General features: G+C 39.0%; 2 protein-coding genes across 6 annotated transcripts in view; one reads left to right on the top strand and one right to left on the bottom strand.

Annotated features, from left to right (window-relative positions):
* LOC100016836 (complement C1r subcomponent-like protein) overlaps positions 1 to 282 on the bottom strand; it is a 28,107-nt gene extending 27,825 nt beyond the window's left edge. For 2 of the 5 annotated variants that reach the window (XM_007503685.3, XM_001370546.5), the window contains exon 1: positions 169 to 282. The gene's annotated coding sequence lies outside the window, so the exon portion shown is untranslated. The remainder of the gene's footprint in view (positions 1 to 168) is intronic. The other 3 variants (XM_056799185.1, XM_056799184.1, XM_007503686.3) reach the window with 3 other exon arrangements.
* A 308-nt stretch (positions 283 to 590) lies between these two features.
* Positions 591 to 24,576, top strand: part of CLSTN3 (calsyntenin 3) — a 77,979-nt gene continuing 53,993 nt past the window's right edge. Inside the window, 1 exon segment of the mRNA XM_056799180.1 lies at positions 591 to 718. The gene's annotated coding sequence lies outside the window, so the exon portion shown is untranslated.

The raw sequence follows: 24,576 nt of genomic DNA, 5'->3' as shown, positions 1-24,576 counted from the left end.
TACTACCCCCTCTTGACGCCTGAGCTCAGGGCTTTTTGCTCCACAGATCACCAAGAAATTTCAACAGCTCCAGAGAAAGACGGGCTACCGACGGGTCTCTCCCATTTTTTTTCCATGAGGCTGCCTCGAGATCTCCCCTACCGGTCCTCCCTTAAAGAGCTCACTCACATCTTGTAAATCCAGGCTATAAGGCAGGCTTCTCGTGATTGTCCTGGAGGCTGGAGCAAGTGAATCTGTCCGCTTCTGGCAAAGGATGAGGGGGCGGGGCCAGGCTAGGACCAGAGGTCAATTACTGGAAATGAGTTCTGGGCTAGATGTTCTCTTTTTCTGATTACCTGCAGAAGGCGACACCTGCTGTCGAAATAAGGGAAAGGTGCAAGGCTTTTAAGGTCTAGGTTTTTGTTCAGATTCGGCAGTAGAGAAATCTAAAGATTAAGCCAGTCTTCTTGCCAGCAGCTCTGAAGCTGAGGTAGGCAGCAAGAGGGAGAAGGCAGAAGAAAACTGAATGACGCATACCTGGCCGTTTCCTTTCCTCCCTGTCTCTGAGTTTCCTTTGGTTTTTGTATTTTTTGCCTTTACTTCCTTGATTCCTTTATTCTATGAGTAGTGCTATTATTCCTTTTCTTCAGGAATCTGTCTGGAAAATGGGAGCAAGGGGATTCTACCTCCATCACAACAAATGTAACAAGTATTTCTGACCTCATTCTCCCAGAGCCCGGTAAGTTACATCTCCCCACTGCCCTCTAGCGGTACCGGAGGCAATTTTTTCCCCCTGGAGCTGGGGAGGAAGGAGAGGGAGAAATTTCTTCAATCAGCTCAAGTCCCCAAGATGGTTTATTTATTTATTAAGCACATAGTAGGTGCTTAACAAATGCTTACTGACTGCCTGGCCCTGAGATCCAAAAATGCTTCGACAGTAATCAACTATAAAAGGAATTTGGATGTGTTTGTGATCTTCCTAATAATTCAAATTCCAAAATAGCTGACTGATTTTTAAATTTATTTTTTAATTTTAAAGTATTTTTCCATAGTTACATGATTCATTTTCTCTCCCTCCTCTTCCCCTCCCCCCACCTCCCCGAGTCCATATGGCTTACCGATTTTTAAAATTTTTAAAATTTTTATTTATATTTCTTTCTTTCTGTCTTAGAATTGATAATAAGTATCTAGTCCAAGGCAGAAGAGCACTAAAGGCTAAACAAATGAGGGTTAAATGACCTGCTCAGGGCCAGACTATATTTGGACCCAGACCTTCTTGTTTCTAGCCTGGTTACCTAGCTGCCCAGCTTACAGATTTTATACTGTCCCCCATAGGACATGATCAGGTTTCTCAGTCTATCCTAATATAACAAGATTTCCTCTTGTATTTATTTGAAATGTTGGAGAAGACTAGATCTTGTTCACACCTTGTGGATAAAATAGATGTTTTCTCAGGTATTAAGGATATCTGAGCATAGCATCTTATCACTTAAAGTGGGATGGGATAATTTAATTGATTGACTCAATCAATCCTTATTCTTTTTTTTTAATTTTATAATATTTTATTTGATCATTTCCATGCATTATTCATTAAAGACAAAGATCATTTTCTTTTCCTCCCTCCCACCCCCCGTAGCCGACTCCACTGGGTATCACATGTGTTCTTGATTCGAACCCATTGCCATGTTGTTAGTATTTGCATTAGAGTGTTCGTCTAGAGTCTCTCCTCTGTCATGTCCCCTCAACTGCTGTAGTTGGGCAGTTGCTTTTCCTCGGTGTTTCTACTCCCACAGTTTGTCCTCTGCTTATGAATAGTGTTTTTTCTCCTAGATCCCTGCAGATTGTTCAGGGACATTACACCACCCCTAATAGAGAAGTCTATTACGTGTGTCAATCAATCCTTATTCTTGTAAAGGAAGGGAGAGTCTTTGAGAAAGCTAGCCCAGCCTCTGTGAGAAAGGGAGAAAAAGGGAAGGCTCTGGTAGATAAAATTTCTCCAGTCACAGAATAAAAAACAACAAAAAAATCCTGTGTCCTCAAGGAGCTCAGGTACATATAGATGTACATGAAGACGTACATGAAGATGCACAAGTTTTAATGTAGAAGGTGTTGCTTAATCCTAGCTTGAAGTAAGAAGGGGGTGCACTCTAGCCAATATGAAAACATAGAGAAGGGAGTGTTATGAGGAATATATCAACTTTACCAGCATTTGTACATTATACTACTGTGTTGAGTGTTTTACAAATATTATCTCATTTTTCTTTTCTTTTTTTTTTAAACTCTTACCTTCTGTTTTGGAATCAATACTGTGTATTGGTTCTAAGGCAGAAGACTGGTAAGGGCTAGGCAATAGGAGTTAAGTGACTTGCCCAGGGTCACACAGCTGGGAAGTGTCTGAGGCCAGATTTGAAACTAGGACCTCCCGTCTGGCTCTCAATCCACTGAGCTACCCAGCTACCCCTATTATCTCATTTTTGTATCTTCAGTACCTGGGATAGAGGTGGGTGCATTTTGTTTATAATTCTTTGCTACCACAAAGAAGACTGCTGTGAATAGATGACGATTGACATGATTGAGAAGATGCTTTATAGAAGTGCATAAAATAACAGTATAATTCACTTGGTAAAACAAAAGGCCTAAAATCTCAAGGGAACTAATGGGAAAATATATAGGTGAAGGGGTCAAAACATCATCAGATCTGAAATTATATTATATAGTGGTAATCATAAGAAACAAAAAACAGGAGTGGAGCCAAGATGGTGGAGAAGGTACATGAGCCCATCTGATCACTATCAAATTGCCCTCCAGAAAACTAAAATATAACACCTTAAAATGAATTCTGGAATAACATAACCTACAATACCTTCTTTCTTAATTTTTTCCATTTGAGTTTCCTTCTACAAAAGCATTAATATGGAAAAATGTTTTACATGATTGCATATGTAAAACCTATATGAGATTGCTTAACATCTGAATGGGGGTGGAGGTAAGGGTGGAGAAGGAGGGAGGAAGAGAATTCAAAACTCAAAATTCTTTGAAAAACCGTTGGAAACTTTTTACATGGAATTGGGGAAAAATAAAATACAATTTAATTAAAAAAACAAGTTGTTACTTATTAAAAAACAGTAAATAAAAGGAAGAGACTAAATAAGAAATGGACCAAAAAAGTCTGGTGCCTACTAATCTCAAGAATATAATTACTAGGGGAAGGATTCTCTTTCTGATGAGAACTACTAGGAAAACTAGAAAGCATTTTGCCAGAAATCAGGCTTAGACTAATGTCCTATATATAGTTCCATAGGCTTAAAATGTATATTACATGACCTAAATATAAAAAGCTACACCATAAAAGGAAAATAGGAGAAAACGAAATCAGGAATATCTCACAAGAATGGGTAGAAGGGAGATTTCCTAACTAAACAAGGGATAAAGATGATCAGAAAAGATACAATAGATAATCCATGAATAAACATTTATTAAGTATTTATTATGTATCAGATATTATAAGTACTGGGGTACAAAGATGAAAATAGTCCCTTCCCTCACAGAACTCTAATGGAGGAGATGACATGCAAATGCAAATAGCAATGTACATACAGGATGTATATACATACATGTGTATGTATGTATGTGTGTGTGTGGGTGTGTGTATACATACATATAGGCAACTAGGTGGTGCATTGTATAGAGCTCCGAGCCTAGATTTGGAAAGGCTTGAGTTCAAACTCTGTCTTAGACACTTACTAGCTATGTGACTCTGGGTAAGTCACTTAATTCTGTTTGCCTCAATTTCCTCATTTGTCAAATGAGACAGAGAGGAAATGGCAAATACTCCAGTATCTTTGCCAATAAAAGCCCAAATGGGATCATGAAGAGATGGACACAGTAAATCCAGTTAGCACTCATCAGCTCATGGCATTAGACAAACTCTTTACTAGCCATGGAAGGGTCCAGGAAAAGTCTCTTGCAGAAAGTCTGATTTGAATTGAGTCTTGAAGGAAGCCAAAAAGACCAGAGGGAGAGTATTCTAGGCATGGGGGACACACACTGTAAAAAGGAAAGTTGAGAGATGGAATTGTGTTTGAGGAACAGCAAGAGGGCCAATGTTGCTGTACTATAATATGTGATAAAATGTAAGAAGACTGGAAAGGAAGAAAGGGATTGAGTTGTTAAAGGCTTTAAAAGCCAGAAAGAGGTTTTTATAGTTCATCTTAGAGGTAATATCCACTGGAGGTGGTTGAATTTTAAAAGCTTTTCCATCCACAGAATCAATACAATTATCATTAGTTGGGAAATAACAAAGTGAAAAAAAATCTCCATCTACTATCACCAGTAAAAGTCTGACACTCAAAATACATAGGAATAAACACAAATATGTAATATCAAGAACCATTCTTCAATAGCTAAATGATCAAAGAATATAAACAATAAGTTTTTGAAAGAATTACAAACTATAAATGGCCACATGGAAATATGCTCCAAATAACTACCCGTAAGAGAAATGAAAATTGAAACAACTCTGAGGTTTCATCTGATACCATTCAAATTGATGAAGATTTTAATAAATAGGAATTATTGACATTGGAGAGAATGTGGAAAGTCAGTCACACAAAAACATCATTAGTGGCGTTCTGAAGTAGTCTAATGGTTCCTTATATATAAATTTGGAATTATGCAGGAAAAATGACTAAACTATCCCTATCTTTTGACCCAGCTCTCTTACAGCTGGGCATTAGACCTCAAGGAAGTCAAAGTTTGAAACAAAGGACTAATATATTTTTACTTTAAATTTTGCTTTAGTAAATACATTTAATCTCTCTACCAAGTGAATTCTTTGGTACTAGAGTGAGAAAGGAAGCAAAATCGGCAATCCAAGTAATCGTGAGTATATGAGCAAAGAGAATTAAGAATTATTTAGATGAGTTCATTCTAGCAGATTTTAAATACAAAATTCAGATCATTAGGGAAGGCTGAGAACTGTGGAGTATGTTCATATATGCTCAGTTGGTAGTGAGCTGGTAGCTAAAGGCTGGGGCTACAAAGGTACCTGGAGCATTTAGGGAGGAAGAAGGGCAGTTAAGTGGCACAGTGGATAGAGTACTGGGTCTGGAGTCAGGAAGACATCTTCCTGAGTTCAAATCAAACCTCAGACTCTTACCAGCTGTGTAACCCTGCATAAATCACTTAATCCTGTAAAATAAGATGGAGAAGGAAGTATATTAAAGATATTCCAGTATCTTTGCCAAAAAAAACAAACCCTCAAATGGAGTCCAGAAGAGTCAACAGGACTGAGGCAACAAAAAGCTATTTCTGTTGTTTATAATCCTATAGTGGTACCTCCAAGTTTTATCTCTATTGAATCAGAATGGGCTTGAGGGCATTTTCCAGGGGGAAATTAAGTTCACTGGACATTAAAAATAGACTTGCCTGAGAATAGATTAGGAACCAGAATAAAAGCTGATGAGATCTTGCTTGGGGTCAGCTTAGTCCTACATTTTTTTTTCCCCAGGGAGAGGGTTCCAACACAGTACACAGGATAGGACCGGTGGTGCAGCTGGTCACCACTAACTGCTTACTGCTGAGTCACCACTGACCAGTGAAAGCAAATCTGGGATAGATCTTTGAGAAAAGCAGTTGGCTAGGATGGAGGTCCTGGGATGGAGATGAGATCACTGTGTAGTGATTGAGAAGCAGACCAAGCAAAGACAAAGACAGATTAGAGTTCTCTGGACTAGTAACTGATGAGACTGGACCAGGAGACCGATCCCAAGTCACTGGCTTTACTAGAACCATAATGGGGCTTCCAGTTTTCTACATTTGTTTGAAGAGTCTATCTCTGAAAGTTCCAAACATATAATATCTTCACTTATTCTTTCTCCTAAAACTACCATCTCCTAGGTTTGGGGAAGATGATTGAGATTGATAGTTCCCTTACAATTTATACTTTACTCTGTTTTTATAAGTTCTGTGGCCCCTGAAAAGTCAATTGTCTGAATTTTACAAATATGGTTGTTTCACATGGAAACTTCCTAGACAAGTGTGTTAGAAGATAGAGTGAAAAAAATTCTCTCTCTCTCTCTCTCTCTCTCTCTCTCTCTCTCTCTCTCTCTCTCTCTCTCTCTCTCTCTCTCACACACACACACACACACACACACACACACACACACACACACACACACACACACACAGAAATTTTATTTCCGTACAGTACAGCTAAAACAATAACAAGTTAGATCAAAAGCAAGACATGGGGCAGGGAGGCATCTAAAAGTTTGTAGGCAGTGAATACTGACAGGAGGAAATTACAGCTATTAATGAAGCCTGGGCAGGTGCACTGGATCTTCTCTGACAAAACCATTTGTCCGGCTGTTTGAATACAGTGCCATCTGCTGTCCAAACTATATACTATACTCTCTCTGGTTAACTTAATTAAACAGGTCACAGCCTGGTTTTCTGTAGGCTTGAAGAAAGCGGATTGTAAGCCTGTGGCGGGCTCTTGACTTCTTTCCTGGGATACCCACCAAGTGCATAGACAACACACATCACAGTCACAGATGTAAGACTGGGTCCAATCCTGTTGACTTTGGGCAAAATTGATTTAGCAGCAGAGAAGACAGGAACCAAGTAAGTCTGAGGGTTGGGAGAAAGGCATTAGCTGTATCAAACAGGTACTAAAAGATGCCTTTCTTTATGATAGGCATTTCAGAGTGGCCGACCCATTGGAAAGGCTGCTGGCAGGGGTGGTGGGAGGGTAGGGTGGCATTTATGTTTCGGGTCCCCTCCCCACAAGGGGTCTTATCTAGTGTGGCTGTTTGGTACCTTTCCCAGAAGTCTGTTCCCTCTTATATACTAATTTAGCTCATCTTCTATAGATGAAGAAAATTTATGGTTTAATGGATGTGAGCACTGTATTAGAGAGTCTGGTTTCATGTCTAGATTTTTCTTGCTTTCTTGGCTAGTGTCATCCTCCCAGAAAACCTGAGATGATGGGTCCCCTATTTTAATGAGGCTCTTGATCCTTTTCCTGTCTGTCTCCCCTGGGAGCTTGATTTCTCAATCACTCATTTTCTTTCTTTCTTTCTTTCATCTTCCAACTCTCCTTATATACTGGGTCCTTCCTCATCACCAATAAATGTGTACTTGTACAAGGCTTTTTATGTGTAATGTCTGGTCTCTTTAGTTCTAGATCCCTTTTGTGTGACTGTATAATTTATATAATGATATGATGTTACTTCTTGGAATTTTGTAACTACGAGTGATATCCTTCCTTCCTTCCTTTGAGGAATGTAAATGAATCAATATTGTGTTCCATAATAGATGTGCATACATACATTTACACCTTGATATTTCAATAAGTATAATATGGAACTGATCAATGACCCCCATGCTCTTATGAATAATCACCCAGGCAAAGAACTGAGGCCACATAATCAATCAATCAATCAATACTAGGTGCAGGCACTTTGCTAAATGCTGAGGATACAAAAAGAGGAAAAAGAGAGCTCCTGCACTGGAGGAGTTTACAATCAAATGGAATGGAAATGTCCTACTGCTCTTCTCATTACAGCATTGTCCCTCTCCTCTCACCAGAATGCCAGGAGGCAAGAATAAGTCAAATCAAGTGAAAGGACCATCTGGTCAACTAATGCCTTTGAAATGTACTCTGCTTCTGGCTATGCAGCCAATCAGAGAGCTGGCTCTTCTCTACATGGTTAGCTGACCAGACCCAGTTACAGGATGTCTGTGTATGCTCCCAAGTCCACATGGGGATTGCATCAGCTGAATACTTCACCCCTGCTTCTCTGTGCTGAGCTCACTGGCCAGTCTCCTGTTTCATCTGTAAAGCTATTATCCCCCTGTTAGTATTTCTATGGTTTGGAAGTTTATTCATTTCCTCTTTGGTATCAGAGTTAGCATTTCACATGTAGAATCCCAGAGGATGGGCAAAAACCCACAACCTCTTCTATGGGGCTTTGATTTCTCTTTTGAGAGAACAACCTAAGTCCTATCTTCTGTCAGATAATTTGTATGTATTTCATGTCAATTGCCCCCTATTTTTTCTCTTACCTCTAAAATCATCTAAGGGGGAAAGGGAATAAACATTTAGATAGTACCTACTATGTGCTAGGGGCTGTGCCAAATACTTTACAAATGTCTTTTTTTTTTAAAAAATTAAACCCCTTACCTTCCATCTTGGAATCAGTACTGTGTATTGGTTCCAAGGCAGAAGATCAGTAAGGGCTAGGGAATGGGGGTCAAGTGATGTGCCCAGGGTCACACAGCTGAGAAGTGTTTGAGGTCAGATTTGAACCTAGGACCTCCCGTCTTTAGGACTGGCTCTCCATCCACTGAGCTACCCAGCTGCCCTCATAATGTCTTTTTTGATCCTCACAACCATCCTAGGAGATAGCTGATGCCATGGTACCCATTTTACAGTTGAGAAAACTGAGGCAACCCGAGGTTAAGTGACTTGTCCAGGATTGTCCAGCTTGGAAGTGCCAGAGACAGGATTTGAACTCTGGCATTCCTGACTTTAGACTTACTGTTTTATTCACTTGTACCACCTAGCTGCTCCTAAGTAGTTTTCCCTTCTTTGGCCAATAAGAACTTCATAGGCAGTTCCGTAGCATCTGACACCATAGATAAGATCCTCCATATTGCCCATGTTAGCCAACTTTTCAATCTTGTAGGTTCATCTTCCTCAATTAATTACTATGCTCAAAAACTCTCAAGCATAGATCTGGAAGTAGAGTTAACAAATAAATACCTTGCTGTACTAATCACTATCACCTTAAAAAAGGGGTGGTGGTGGTGGTGGTGGTAAATATCTCTTGTATACATCAGAAGTAGAACTTTTCCTACACAAAAGAAAAATATAAAATTTGGAAGGAATCTTTGGAACTATTGTACCACCACAACCTGGGGTGTTGCTATACTATTGACCCAATCTTTAGAGGTCCCCAATTACCTGCTCTTGCTCCAGCAGGCTGTAAATATTCTGTAAAAATTGTCTTTGGATCCACAAGTCCTGTTTGTTGATTTCCTTTTCCTTCTCCCAGGATGGTTATTTGAATAACCACATAATCACTCATTTAGAGAGACATTTGCTGTTAAAGAAAGGAATTGAAATGGATAGGTTAAACTGATCAAATTTCTTCTTCATTTTAAAAATCCTTAAACTCAGAGAACCCTCATTTCAATTTCAGAAATGAATGGCCCTAATTTACATGTCCAGATCTTTCCCATCTTTCAAAATCAATTACTGAAATAACATCAGAAACAGCCCAAAAGCATTGGAGCTGCCTCAGCATGTACACACACACACACACACACACACACACACACACACACACACACACACGGCTAAGGCTAAGGCTTATACTTAGCCTTAGCCATGTGTGTATGTTTATGTGTGTGTGTGTGTGTGTGCACGCGCGCGCACGCATCTCCATTTGTGAACTGTTTTCTCTCTTTTTTTTAACCTTTACCTTCCACCTTAGAATCTACTGTGTATTGATTCCAAGGCAGAAGAGCCGTAAAGGCTAGGCAATGGGGGTTAAGTGACTTGCCCAGGGTCACACAGCTAGAAAATGTCTGAGGCCACATTTGAACCCAGGATCTCCCATCTCTAGTTCTGGCTCTCCATCCACTCCATCATAGCTGTTCTCTCTTCATACTGATGTATCTCTGGAAGGTTTGGGGGAGGGGGAATGTTTCATTTCTTCTGCTCTTATCATAGCATTTCAGTAAATGCCTTTGCTTTGAGTTAATTATATTCCCTGGCTATCTGGAGAATGAAGTAGACATGGGCAGAGGCTGGTGGAGCAATGGATGAGTTTAAATCTGGCCTCAGAAACTATCTAGCTGTGTGACTATGGGCAAGTCACTTATACTTGTTTAGCTTAGTTTCTTTTTCTATGAAATGAGCTGGAGAAGAAAATGGCCAACCACTCCAGTATCTTTGCCAAGAAAACCCCAAATGGGGCCATGAAGAGTTGGACATGACTGGACAAATATGAGCTATAGTTTTAGGAGTGAAGACCTAAAGAGAATCTTGAACCTGGAGCAGTCATCTTCCCACCCTTCAAGTGCAAGGGAGGTGTGAAGAATATCCTCAGAGGCTGCTGCATCATTGTATGTGGCGCCATTATATCTTTTATCTCCTTGAGGTCAAAATATCAGTTCTCTGAGTCAGCAGGTATAAATATTTTAGTGACTTCTCTCAAAACATTAAAATTCTTTTCCAAAATGGTCAATTCAATTAATAACTCTGCCAATAGTGTATTTGTGTGCCAGGGTAAGGACATTGCAATTGCCCTCTAAGGGAGAGAGGAGGAGGTGTGTACAAAGCCTGATGTCAGAGCTATGGTGGGATAGAGATGGTGAAAAGATGGTGGCAGTCAGGGCAGAAGGGACTTCTCCTACAGGTGGGGAAGCAATTTGGCTCCAGTTTGGGGTTCCATTGGGGAAGGGGCAAAGTGGAGAATAGCCCTTTAGGACTCAAGTTTAGCCTAGCTTAGGCAAGGGAAGGGAAACTTGTTTGTTCCTTCAGTGCCAATAGCAATGACCCTTCACAGAATGCCTCACAGTAGGCTCTGCCCAGGAAGAGGGTGCAGGCAGCTATTGGGTAATTCAGGAACCATAAATAAGATGTAGATTGGTTCCTTTACTCAGTTCGGGAGGGGATGAGGGCAGCACTTCATGTGGAATGAGGCAGATAGGAGCGAACTTTCCTGGCTCAGTTCTTGGTGAGGTATTTGGCGAAGGGAGGAGGGAGAAGAAGGGGCAGGAGAATCCGGTTCAAGCTCTAATGTCAGTGTGGTACTCTGCAAACCCAAGGGCAGAGATTTGTTGTTGTTTTATTGTGTCTGATTCTTCATTTGAGGTTTTTTTGGCAAGGGTACAGAGATACTGGAGTGGTTTGCCATTTCCTTCTCCAGCTCATTTTATAGACGAGGAAGCAGAGGCAAGCAGGTTTAAGTGACTTGCCAAGTCTTGCTAAGTATCTTAGATCAGATTTGAACTCAGGAAGATGAATGAATCTTCTTCATTCCAGGTGTAGAGCTCTATCCACTGTGCTAACTAGCCACCCCAAAGAGCAGGAGTAGGGAAGGCAATGTTTTTTTTTTTTTAATTTTTTTATTTTAGCTCCTAGGCTTATAGAAGGAGAACTGACTGTAAGAGAGGATAATGCCTCCCTTGGGTTGGGAATTTCCAGTCAACTCTCATCCTAGTCTACTGGTCCTGCTCTCGGAAAAGCGATAGTAGTGGTGGGACACCAAAAAAGGGACAAAGAATAGGAGAAAGTTGATCCTTCAGCCATGAGAACTTTTACCTTTTCTTTTAAGTCTGACCCTCTTGGCCTCAAATTTTCCTGCCAACCAGAGGTATGTGTGGGGAGAGTGAGGGTGGTGCCAGGTTATAGTTAGGAGGATTGAAGGACTCCCCCACCCCCAACCTGCTTAGCTGCTTGTCCTAAATCATGAGATTAGAGATTTTTGCTCTAGAAAAGATCTGGGCTCCAGAGGGAAACCAAATTCCACCCAGCTGATTGAAAGAGCACTAGACTAGGGAGTTAGGAGAATTGAATTTCAGTCCTGTCTTCAACACTAACCTTGGACCTCTCTAAAATGAAGGGATTGAATGAAGTTCCTACAAATTCTAATAGTCTGTGAGAATGTGAGATTAAGGCTCCCCTTGGGTCCTCTTCAGCTTAGAATCAATGATTGAGCATTTTGTTGGGACGTTAGGTATGTACGTTGTGAACTGTTTCCTCCCCTTTAAAATTAAAGAATGGGATTTGATGATTCCCTAGGACTCTTCAAGCTCAAATATGATACTTTAAGGTTTTGGTGGGGTTTTCTTCCTTCTCTATTTCAATCCCTCCCAAAAGCATATTTAAGGGTTATTACTCCCCACTCTAATTCCTTCCTAGCACTCACAATTCTTTAAAAAAAATTATGAAGAAATAACTGGCCACAGCACTCAATTATCAAGAATAATTGATTAAAATGGTAAGGTACCAAATAGGCTGCTTCCTGTGGAGTGGGGGTAGACACCCTCCCAGCAGCAGAATTGCCATATCCTGGGATCTCTGCCTAACAGGGTCAGAGTTGTGAGGTCTGTGCCACCCCCACCTCCATTAAGGTCATGTTCATTGTGCTTTCCTGTTTTGAGTATGCTTTCTATGACTAGATCCTATATGTGATACTTCCTCCAGGGTCAAAATTCCTAGCTATGATTGAATTAAATGAGTCTTTGGTTTCTTAGTTCTTCAGACATGGCCAGGATGAGTGCTTCAATATTCTCAAGAGTGAGCCTTACTTCTTTCTTTTTTATTTTTTTAATTTGAAAAATTTTATTTAATAATTAATTTGGAATATTTTTCCATAGTTACATGATTCATGTTCTTTCCATCCTCTCCCCCCACCCCCCTCCTGTAGCCGATGCACAATTTCTCTGGGTTTTACATGTGTCATTGATCAAGACCTATTTTCATATTATTGATATTTGCACCAGGGTGATCATTTAGAGTCTACATTTCCAGTCATAGCCCCATCGACTCTTGTGATCAAGTAGTTGTTTTTCTTCTGTGTTTCTATGCCCACAGTTCTTCCTCTGAATGTGGATAGTGTTCTTTCTCATAAGTCCCTCAGAATTGTCCTGGATCATTGCATTGTTGCTAGTAGAAAAGTCCATTACATTCGATTGTACCACAATGTATCCATTTCTTTGTATAATGTTCTCCTGGTTCTGCTCCTTTCACTGCATCAATTCCTAGAGGTTGTTATAGTTCACATGGAATTCCTCCAGTTCATTATTCCTTTGAGCACAATAGTATTCCATCACCATCAGATACCACAATTTGTTCAGCCATTTCCCAATTTAAGGGCATCCCCTCATTTTCCAATTTTTTTTTTGCTGCCACAAAGAGCACAGCTATGATTATTTTTGTACAAGTCTTTCCCCCTATTATATCTTTGGGGTACAAACCCAGTAGTGGCATGGCTAGATTAGAGGGCAGGCAGTCTTTTTTGTAAATTGCCATCCAGGATGGTTGGATCGATTCACAACTCCACCAGCAATGTATTAATGTCCTGATTTTGCCACATCCCCTCCAACATTTATTACTTTCCTTAGCTGTCATGTTAGCTAATCTGCTAGGTGTGAGGTGGTAGGTACCTCAGAGTTGTTTTGATTTGCATTTCTCTGATTATAAGAGATTTAGAACACTTTTCCATGTGCTTATTAATAGTTTTGATTTCTTTATCTGAAAATTGCCATATTGGGGAATGGCTTGATTTTTTTGTACAATTGATTTAACTCCTTATAAATTTGAGTAATTAGACTTTTGTCAGAGGTTTTTATTATAAAGATTTTTCCCCCAATTTGTTGCTTCCCTTCTAATTTTGGTTGCCTTGGTTTTGTTTGTACAAAATCTTTTTAATTTAATGTAATCAAAATTATTTATTTTATACTTTGTAATTTTTTTCTAACTCTTGCTTGGTCTTAAAATCTTTCCTAAAGATCTGAGAAGTATACTATTCTGTGTTCACCTAATTTACTTATAGTTTCCTTCTTTATTCTGAGTTTATCTTGGTATAGAGTGTGAGATGTTGATCTAAACCCAATCTCTCCCATACTGTTTTCCAATTTTCCCAGCAGTTTTTGTCAAATAGTGGATTTTTGTCCCAAAAGCTGGGATCTTTGGGTTTATCATAGACTGCCTTGCTGAGGTCATTTATCCCAAATCTATTCCACTGATCCTCCCTTCTGTCTCTAAGCCAGTACCATATTGTTTTGATGATGACTACTGCTTTATAGTACAGCTTAAGATCTGGTACTGCTAGGTCACCTTCCTTCACATTTTTCCCCCCATTATTTCCCTTGATATTCTTGATCGTTTTTTATTCCAAATGAACTTTGTTATGGTTTTTTCTAATTCAGTAAAAAAGTTTCTTGGTAGTTTGATGGGTATGGCACTAAATAAGTAAATTAGGTTGGGTAGGATTGTCATTTTTATTATGTTAGCTTGTCCTACCCATGAGCAATTAATGTTTTTCCAATTGTTTAGATCTAGTTTTAATTGTGTGAAAAGTGTTTTGTAGATATAGTTCCTATGTTTGTCTTGGCACATAGATTCCTAAGTATTTTATATTGTCTAGGGTGATTTTAAATTGAATTTCTCTTTCTAACTCTTGCTGCCGGGATGTGTTGGGAGTATACAGAAATGCTGATGATTTATGTGGGTTTACTTTGTATCCTGCTACTTTGCTAAAGTTGTTGATGATTTCCACAAGCTTTTTAGTTGATTCTCTAGGATTCTTTAAATAGACTATCATATTATCTGCAAAGAGTGATAACTTGGCTTCCTCATTACCTATTTCAATACCTTCAATTTCTTTTTTCTTCTCTAATTGCTTCTGCAAGTGTTTCTAGTACAATGGTAAATAATAGAGGTGATAATGGACATCCTTGTTTCACTCCTGATCTTATTGGGAAGGCTTCCTAATTTATCCCCATTGCAGATGATACTTGCTGATGGTTTTAGATATTTACTGTTTATTATTTTTAGGAAAGGCCCTTCTATTCCTATACTTTCTAGTGTTTTCAATAGGAATGAGTGTTGTATTTTGTCAAAGGCTTTTCCTGCATCTATTGAACTAATCATGTGGTTTTTGTTGGTTTGCTTGTTGATATGGTCAATTATGTGAATGGTTTTCTTAATATTGAACCATCCTTGGATTCCCGGTATAAATCCAACTTGATCATTATGAATAAGCCTTTTGATCACTTGCTGGAATCTTTTTGATAGTATTCTATTTAAGATTTTTGCATCTATGTTCATTAAGGAGATTGGTCTGTAGTTTTCTTTCTCTGTTTTGGATCTACCTGACTTTGGAATCAGTACCATATTTGTGTCATAAATTTGGTAGAATTTGGTAGAACTCCTCTGCTTATTATGTCAAATAATTTGTATGGTATTGGGATTAGTTGTTCTTTGAATGTCTGATAGAATTCATTTGTGAATGCACCTGGGACTGGGGATTTTTTCTTAGGGAGTTCTTTGACAGCTTGTTCAATTTCTTTTTCTGATATGGGGTTATTTAAGTGTTCTATTTCTTCTGTTAATCTAGGCAATTTATATTTTGGTAAATATTCATACATATCATTTAGATCGCCATATTTATTGCAATATAATTGGGCAAAATAGTTTTTAATGATTGCCTTAATTTCCTCTTCATTAGAGATAAGATCTCCCTTTTCATCTTTGATACTGTTAATTTTGTTTTCTTCTTTCCTTTTTTTTAGATTGATCAATACTTTGTATATTTTATTTGTTTTTTCAAAGTACCAGTTTTAGTCTTATTTATTAATTCAACAGTTCTTTTATTTTTTATTTTATTAATTTCTCTTTTAATTTTTAGAATCTCTAATTTAATTTTCATCTGGGGATTTTTAATTTGTTCACTTTCTAGTTTTTTTAATTTGCATGCCCAATTCATTGACCCCTGTCCTCCCTAATTTGTTAATATATGCATTCAAGGATATAAATTTCCCCCTGAGTAGTGCTTTGGCTGCATCCCATAGATTTTGAAAGGATATCTCATCATTGACATTTTCTTCAATGAAATTATTAATTGTTTCTTTAACCAATTTTGGAGAATCATGTTATTTAATTTCTAATTAATTTTTGATTTGCCTCCCCATGTACCTTTACTAATTATTATTTTTATTGCATTCTGGTCTGAAAAGGTTGCATTTATTATTTCTGTTCAGCCTTACTTCTTTCTGAAATACAATGTGAACCATAGACTAGACAGAGGCTCTGCAGAACTGATAATATTGTTAGCTGTCATCTTTAGAGCAAAGACAGTAGTCTTTCCTTATGCTCTTCTTTCCTACTACTTAAGCTAAATCAACACCTCCCAGAAGATAATATCTGACCACTTTTCCATAAGTTGCTGAAAAATTGTAGGGACCACAGAAAATAGAAAATGTTTTAAAAAATTGTTAGGATGAGAACATTATGAGATGTAAAGTGAATAATTTTTATTATATTAAATTAGAAAGGTTTTGTACAAAGAAAACGGAAATAACCAGATTAGAAAGGAAACAACTGGGAATTTTTTTTTACAGCAAGTTTTTCTGATAAAGGTCTCATTTCTCAAGTAGAGAGTCAAACCAAATTTATAAAAATATAAGTCATTCCCCAATTCACAAATGATTAAAGGATATGAACAGATAATTTTCAGATGAAGAAATCAAAGCTATCAATAATAATATGAAAAAATGTTCTAAATCAATCTTGATTAGATAAATGCAAATGAAAACAACTCTGAGGTACCATCTCACACCTATCATAGAAACTAATATGACAGTAAGAAAAGTGATAAATGTAGGTGATGTGGCAGAACTGGGATACTAGTGTATTGTTGGTGGAGTTGTGAAGAGATCTAACCATGCCAGAGGGCAATTTGGAACTATACCTAAAGGGCTATGAATTCTGCATATCTTTTGATCCAATAATACCACTACTGTCTGTATCCCAGAGAGATTTTTTAAAAAAGAGAAAAGGACTTATTTGTACAAAAATATTTATAGCAGCTCCATCAATTGGAGAATGGATGAACAAATTGTGGTATATGATTGTGATGGAACCCTTTTTTGCTATCAAAAATGATGAGCAGTATGCATTCAGAACAAACCAGAAAGATCTACATAACTAATGCAGAGTGAAGTAAGCAGAACCAGGAGAACACTGTACATAGTGACAGTAATATTGTACAATGATCATCTGTTAAAGATTTAGCTATTCTCAGCAATACAATGATCTAGGCCAATTCTGAAGAACTTATGACAAAGAATACTATCCACATCCAGAGAAAAAACTGTTAGAATGCAGATGAAAGCTATGATTTTTCACTTTAGTTTATTTGGGTTTTTATTTCAGGATTTTGGTTTTATATGAATATTCTCTTATAAAATGACCATTATGGAAATATGTTTTACATTATCATACATAAATAACACAGATCAAATTGCTTAATATCTTGGGAGTGGGGGAGAAGAAGGAAAGTAACAATTTGGATCTTATCATTTCAGAAAATGTATGTTGATAATTGTTATTACAAGAAATTGGAAAAAAATTTAATTGCTAGAATGCAATTTGATAAATGAATGCTGTCACCTTATCTTCTGTCATTAGGCTCTACTACTATCCACTGGGAAAGACCAATACTGTGAATCACTTGCAGTTTCTTACTCAGATGATCCTTTTATTTGAGGGGGGGCATTGTAGAGCCTTCACATGTGAATTTCTTTGGAACCATTCCTGAACTAGAGGGTTCAGGATTTCCTTGATGCTCTCTGCCTGCACCATTTTCTCTCTTCCTTTTCAACAAAGCTGAAGATGCCCAGGGCATCTTGAACTCTTGACACATTGAACTGATCTACTTTAGTTTTCTTATTCAAAGTTTGATATTCTACACCTCTCCTAATTTCCCTAGTCTTTTCTTGGGCTACCACTATAGCTGATGTGAAACATGGGCTCTGGGAGTCTGGAATGACATTGATTAACATAAAGGTAGTTCCTGTGAATGGAAATAAGATTGCACATTCTGGGTTCCAATCTTGACCCTGCCATTTAGTACCTGTGTGTTCTTGAACAAGTCACTTGTCTCAGTTTCTTTGTATGTAAAATGAAACCTCCAAAGGCACTTCCACTTCTAAATGTAGCATTCCTGATTTCCTCTAGTGTGTCTTTTGGAGATTGTTCTTGAGAAGTCTGAGCATCATCAAAGTGGATCATATAGATCTGAATTTGAACAAATTTTTTACCCTCCTTATGTAGTAAATAAGCCATTTCTTCTCATATTTCTTTTTTTTTTCTCATGGATCCTTCCATTTTTCAAGCATTGGAGAGACTCTAAAGGTGAATTTTTTTGTCAAACCATTCTTGGGCTGGAGGGCTCAGTATTTCCTTCCTCTTCCCTTTCCCCTTCCCTTTCCCCTTCCCTTCCCTTTCTCCTTCCCATCCCCTTCCCCTTCCCCTTCCCCTTCCCCTTCCCTTTCCCTTCTCTTCCCTTCCGTCTTAGAGCCTATTCTAAGTATCTGTTTCAAGGCAGAAGAGGGATAAGGGGTTCACAATTAGGGTTAAATGATTTGTCCAGAGTCACACAAGCTAGTATCTGAGGCTAGATTTGAACTCAGGAAGATGAGTCTTTCTGACTCCAGGCCAAGTACTCTAACCAGTGTCACCTACCTGCCCTTTGTCAAAGCTACTCGATGTTAATTTGATGTTGAGACAATTGGCAAACTGATAACAGGGCACTAATCAATTGTATTAATGACATTGAGGATTACTGAGATTGGGAAATATACTAGAATGAAGGCTAAATCAGATCACATTAGAAAGATACCTGTGCCCTCAGAGGTCCTTCAGACTTGAGAGGGATATAGAGTTTCTTTCTGGGGACTCAACTTGCCAGTACAAGTGGAAGTTGAGTAAAAGCTCCCTAAAACCTTATTACAGTCTGTTAATCTCCCCATCTGGCACTCCTTGCATAATCATGTATATCTGTGTGCCTGATTATAAGTGAAAAACCCTACCAACAATCTACATCCTCATTTGTGTGCTTAATGCTGGCGTTAATAGAGATCTGGGAAGAGGTTTTACCCTTTTAGAGAGATAGGAGACATTATTCCTCTCTCAGCCTGAGCCTGAGATCCAGGATAGGGAGGGATCTATTTCCACTTGGATTTCTCACATGCAAGAGACGTATTATAATCATAACTCATGGGGAAAAACCAAACAAGCTTCCCATAAATAGGAAACTATATAAACGTGTGTCATAATTGATACATACCTACACCAAGAATAGATTAGATAAACTCTTAAGGCAAATTAGAGCCTGGGCAGGATAAGTTTAATGAGGGTACTATCCTGGACCCCAACTCTTCCCCTTTGACCAGCTTTCATGTTGGATGATGCTAGGAAACCTCAGGGCTGCCCCCTTCCATTACATATGTACCTTCACAATTATTACAGCTGCCCAAGTCGTCTTCCTGCAACTCTAAAATGCTCATGCTCTCTAAGTACATACACACTCCTTTATCCTACTCTGGACTCCAAACTTTCTCTTAAGTTATACTATTTAAATTCTCTCAACTCAGAGCATTTTCTCTGGTTTTCCTTCATGCCTGGGAACTCTCTGGCCTCATCTCCACCTCTTAGCTTCCTTGGCTTGAAGGCAGTTCAAATTTAAAATTCCACTTTTGGTCAGAAATCTTTTCCTATCTCCCTTAATGTTTGTGTCTTTCCTCTGTCGATTATTTCCCATTTATCCTGTATATATCTTGTCTGTGCATAGTTGTTTGCTATTGTCCCCCCCCCCCCAAAAAAAAGATTCAAAGCCTGGAGAGCAGAGGCTACCTTTTGTTTTGGCGTTCCCATCTCTTAGCACTGGTAGGTACTAAGTAAATACTAGTTGACTGACTATATACTCATAATGACCACATATTCCAACTTGAAGCCTCCTTTCCTTTTTTCTAGTGACCCTAAGGTTCCACTGATACCTAGAAAAGAATGCCCCATGGGTAGCTCCACACAGCAGACTCTCCTAGTTGGCTTTCCATTGTCTTCCTGCTCCCCTTTTACTTTATGAAAACTAGCCCTCTTCCTCTTGATAGCTCTCCCCAACTGTATCATTTCAGTACAGGATAAACAGTCAGACAGTTTAAAGAGTATAACAACGATGTTATTGTAACCCCACTTTAAATAGCACTTCTTAGAGACTTTGGTTACTGATACTGTACCTTAAGACAAAGAAAATGAAAATTTTCAGAGCACTTCTCACAATTCTATTCCCTTCAAAGGGACAGTATCAGTAACAAAAGTGTGGGAGAAGCTATTTCAATTGGCATTATAGTGTCGTTTGAGTGGATTGGGGATTACAAACATCACGCAGAACAGGTAAATTCTAGGTATATGATCTCAGGTTACTGCATTAGATTGAGGCAGATTTAAATCACTGTCTCAGTTTACTGCAGCAGTTTTGGGATATAAAGGAGGCTTCACAAAAGAGTCAGACACTAGTGAAAGCTGGAATCAATAGGCCATTATTTGGCATATTTTAGTTCCCACTAGAGAAGACTTAGAAACTGATACACAATGCCCTAAAGTGGGGAGGAGAAGGGGGTCGTGAATACTGGGTGGAAACTTTAAGAGAAGAGGAAAGAAAGAAAGCTACAACCGGGGCAGTTGCTGAGTCTTTGTTGTAATGACCAGAAGAGAAAGGGACTTCAACAATGGTCCTGGAGAGAGACTATGCTTTGGCCATGGAGTACCCAGCTTTACCAGATCCATCACTCCCAATAGATATGGGAGCAGGCTGAGGTATTGTCTCACACTAGATTAGGCAGTTGAAATCTGTAAACCAGGGCAATAGCTACATGTTATCTTGGTAGTTTGGGGTAGTTCTTTTGACCTGGAAACATTGGCTATAATCTTCCTGGGAGTTTTCATTTTGGAATTTCTTTCAGTAGGTGACTGGAAGATTCTATTTTCATATTGCCATCTGGTTCTAAATGATCTGGGCAGTTTTCTTTTTATATTTCTTGAAATGTGATGTCTAGGCTCTCTCTCTCTCTCTCTCTCTCTCTCTCTCTCTCTCTCTCTGTGTGTGTGTGTGTGTGTGTGTGTGTGATGGCATTCAAATAGTCCAATAATTATTACATTTTTTCCCTCGCTGATCTATTTCCCAAGTTATTTGTTTTTGCTGTGAGAGACCTTACATTGTCTTCTGTTTATTTTCAGTCTTTTGATATTATTTTAGTAATTTTTGTTGCCTCTTGAATTCACTGGCTTCTATTTGGTCCATTCTAAATTGGGGATTGGGTGGGACTTTGTTGCTTTGTGTATCTTGTGCCAAGCTGTTAATTCTCTTTTCAACTCTTTCTTCCATGGCTCTCGTTTCTTTTCCAATTTTTTCAAGTGTTCTCATTTCATTTATACAAATTTTAAAACTTTCTTAAAAAAAAAACCCTCTTACTTCATTTCTAATAGGAATTCTAGTTGAGTTTCTGTTTTTCTCTGAGACATCCATCACTTGTAAATGTTATGTAGTTATTCTTTTCTCCTGTATTTGTATCTTGAGCTTCCTTGTTCATTTTGTTTGCTCATTCTACCAGCTCTCTCCCTAACTTTGAATTTGATGTTAGGGCTGGACTCTGCCACTACTTCTGAAGGGAATGCTTGAGCTGGTTCTGTTTCTTGAGACAGTGACTGTTGTGTTCTCCAGGATCTCAGGGACAAGCTGGGACCTACAAGATTTCAGTTTTGCATTGTGATCAGATTCAGGACAAAGTCTGATGGCTACCCTCCTAGTGTGAGCTCTTCAAGTTCCTGACCTGGATCTGGTTCTGTGTAACTAAGAGTTGATTGCTGCTGGACTCTGCCCCTCTCATCTTCCTGGAGAGTTTTGTTATTTTAGTGGTAGAATTGTAGGGTCTTCTTTGGTCTGGAATCCCTGCCTTGGCTGCTTCTTTACAGGATAAGCCTGTTGTTGGAAGTGAGAACCTGTTCTCAGCTTGAGGTCTGAGCTGTACCATTACTGCTTCCAGCTTCTGAACTTTCTCTTTTCTCAAATCCTTTCTACCTAGGAATGTCACTCCCTTACATTCCCTAAGCAGTTTGCTGGAAGTGAGAACCTGCTCTCAGCTTGAGGTCTGAGCTGTACCATTACTGCTTCCAGCTTCTGAACTCCCTCATTTCTCAATCTTCCCTATTTGGGAATGTCACACACATTTGCACAGACCACCTTCCCACTAAGACCTGAATTGGTGACCCAGAACTAAGCACTGTGTGAAAAGCTACTAATCCACACCTGTATCTATAGTAGTCCTTCCATATAGGTCTGATAGAACCCTGGTATTGGTCTGAGACTTCCTCTTGCCCTAGTCTACAGTCTCTCATTGGGTACTGGAATTCTTAGACCATAATGTACTCCTGGTCCAACCTTTATCCCAGTGCCTGCAGACTTTCTTTTTGATCTCCCTATATTGAGTGGAGCTAGACAAGTGACTCATTGTGACATTTTCTGTATTTCCCCATCAGGATTGGGTCTGGTACATTTTCCACTGTTTGGAGAAGTTTGTAGATATTAGTTTGTGCTGAAGATTTAGGTATATAGGCATGAGACATGGATTTTCCAAGTAGAGATGTCAGATTGGGGAAGGGGCTGGGAGGAAAGACAGGGAGTGGGAGGTGTTATATCTAGAAGTTGTACTGAGGACTCCTCTGATTCTGACATTCTATGACTTTGTGATAGAGTAGCCTATCACAAATGAAACTTATGAACCTCAGAATATTCCCTAACTCATCCAAATAGAAAGGGATTTTGCATTATCCATTGATATATTTCCAGGTTCTTCATGGGTGAAGTGCTGATACTATGTTTGCCTGTGACTAAACAGGTACCTGGAGTGGGATGGGAGGTAGAAGGCATTTTTTTTTCCAAGGAGAGGGTTGGGGACTGAATAGTTCAGGCCAGACAAGAGTAGTGTAGGATTTAAATTAATGTCCAATACTTCAAGTATTATTTTTATAAAGTTTATTATCTGACAAAATAAAACCACATGACTAAGTTTCTTCTACCTGCTCAAAAGTCCCACTCCACCAAAGCTGAGATAGGAAGGAAAAGAGAGAGAGAGAGAGAGAGAGAGAGAGAGAGAGAGAGAGAGAGAGAGAGAGAGAGAGAGAGAGAGAGATGGACCTCCACCCAATTTATATTCTATCTACATCAGCACATAACTACAGGAAGTTAGTGGGGTTCTGGGAATTGTAGTTTTACTGGGGATCATAGTTTTTAGGGTAACAGATTCTAATTACACAATTCCCCTGTGATCCTTTGGAAGACCAGTTTCCCCAATGGATCTTGTAAACATAACCAACTTATAAATTACAACAATTTGGGGATAAAAAGTAAAGAGAACAAAACCAATGATTGCTAGGCGCATTGACAAAAAGCCAGTTAGGGGGCAGTCCCCTTTGATATGAGTATACATACAAAATAAATGTGTTACAACTCCCTCAGTTCAATTTCATTACCCAAAGTTCATTCTGGATCTTTTGGTGCAGTGTGAGGTTTCTGCAGGCTTCTCCATGGCACCTTCTCCAAGCAGTTCACTTCCAAAATTCTGGGAGGTAGAAAGTTTCTTAACTTTTATAAAACTAGAATTTTATGATGATTATACAGTCCCCTCTGAGGAGGGTGTTAAAAAACACACAGATCAACTTAGGATACATTAATTTTCACTAAGAAAACAGCTTTACAAAAAACAATAGTATAGCAGCTAATTCAAGAAAACCTTTTGGGTCTAAAATGTCACCAAGAATCTAGATCATTCTGGTGGAGGTAGATTAAGCTGAAGAGTTAAAAATAATCCAGAAGCTACGTAGGCTTCATGAGAAATGCTTCCTCTTGGGATCCATCCAGCAGTACCATGCCCCCTAGGAAAACCTTCAAGCCTTCTCTGGTATGAGACTGTAACAGCCATAAAAGGCATGTTTTTATATGTCTCATCCAATACATTTTTATAAATGCAGAGGTGGGGATTAGTGCTATAACACTTCACTTCAGCTACTAAACGGACCCTTACCTCTTGTTACAAACAACTCAAAGGTACTTTTATAATGGTATCTTCTCCAATCCAGTCATATGGGGAGGTTCAAGTTAAGACAATGTAATAGCACATATAGCTAATTGTCAAAACACAGTAACTTAAAGTGACATAGTGTAGAACTTAACAAACAAAATAAAATCTTAAAAAAATCAGGAAATACAATATATGTGACAGGATACAGGCACTGAATTCAAGAATCCTTTTTTTCAGTTCTGATACAGAGACTTCCATGAAGCAAATGGAGTCTGAAAAGGCTTAAAAATCCACCTCCAGACTCTTTAAGGTTCCTTCCCCTCCCCAGGATCATTTCCCACTTATGTTCCTTTTGTGACTCCTCTGGGATCTCCCATAGTGAGGGAGAACATAGTGTGGAGGAATCCCATATTGGATGTATTGTAGAGACTGGGCAGGCCAGAATGGCAAAGGGATGTAGGGAGATGAATCTCTCCTCGCAATCTCAAGGGCCAGTGCACCCAGGAACAGAAGGAAGAAAAGGCATCCTAAACCCGGGAGCTGTTTGAGATAGGTAATGTACTGCTCTTTCATAGAGTGAGCCATGCTTGTAATTCTACTTCCTGTTTGAAAGAGTAACCCTTCCTTCCCCTTCCCCCAGGGGTAAAATGCTAGGGAGCATCTTGCTTCCCCTGCCACATGGACAGGGAGTTAAGAGGATAGAAGCTCTCCTCAAGTAAATAAAAGCCCTTTAGGAGGCTAATTATTGCCTAAGGGAAAGATACCTGGGCTTCCAAGGCAAGCAGTGAGCAAGCACTCAGCTATTAGCAATGTAAGGGAAAGAGGGATTTATACTGTCTGAGCCTCCAGAGAGCAGCTCCAATCATCGTCATCAGCAGCAAGCAGCAACAGCAGCAGCTTCAGCAGAAGAAACAATGGCTCTGCAAGGACCACTCAGGC

The sequence above is a fragment of the Monodelphis domestica genome, chromosome 5 (genome assembly GCF_027887165.1).
Source record: "Monodelphis domestica isolate mMonDom1 chromosome 5, mMonDom1.pri, whole genome shotgun sequence".
NCBI classification, from domain to species: Eukaryota; Metazoa; Chordata; class Mammalia; order Didelphimorphia; family Didelphidae; genus Monodelphis; species Monodelphis domestica.
The sequence above is the reverse complement of the archived record's forward strand: the minus strand, read 5'-3'. Positions and strand labels throughout refer to the sequence as shown.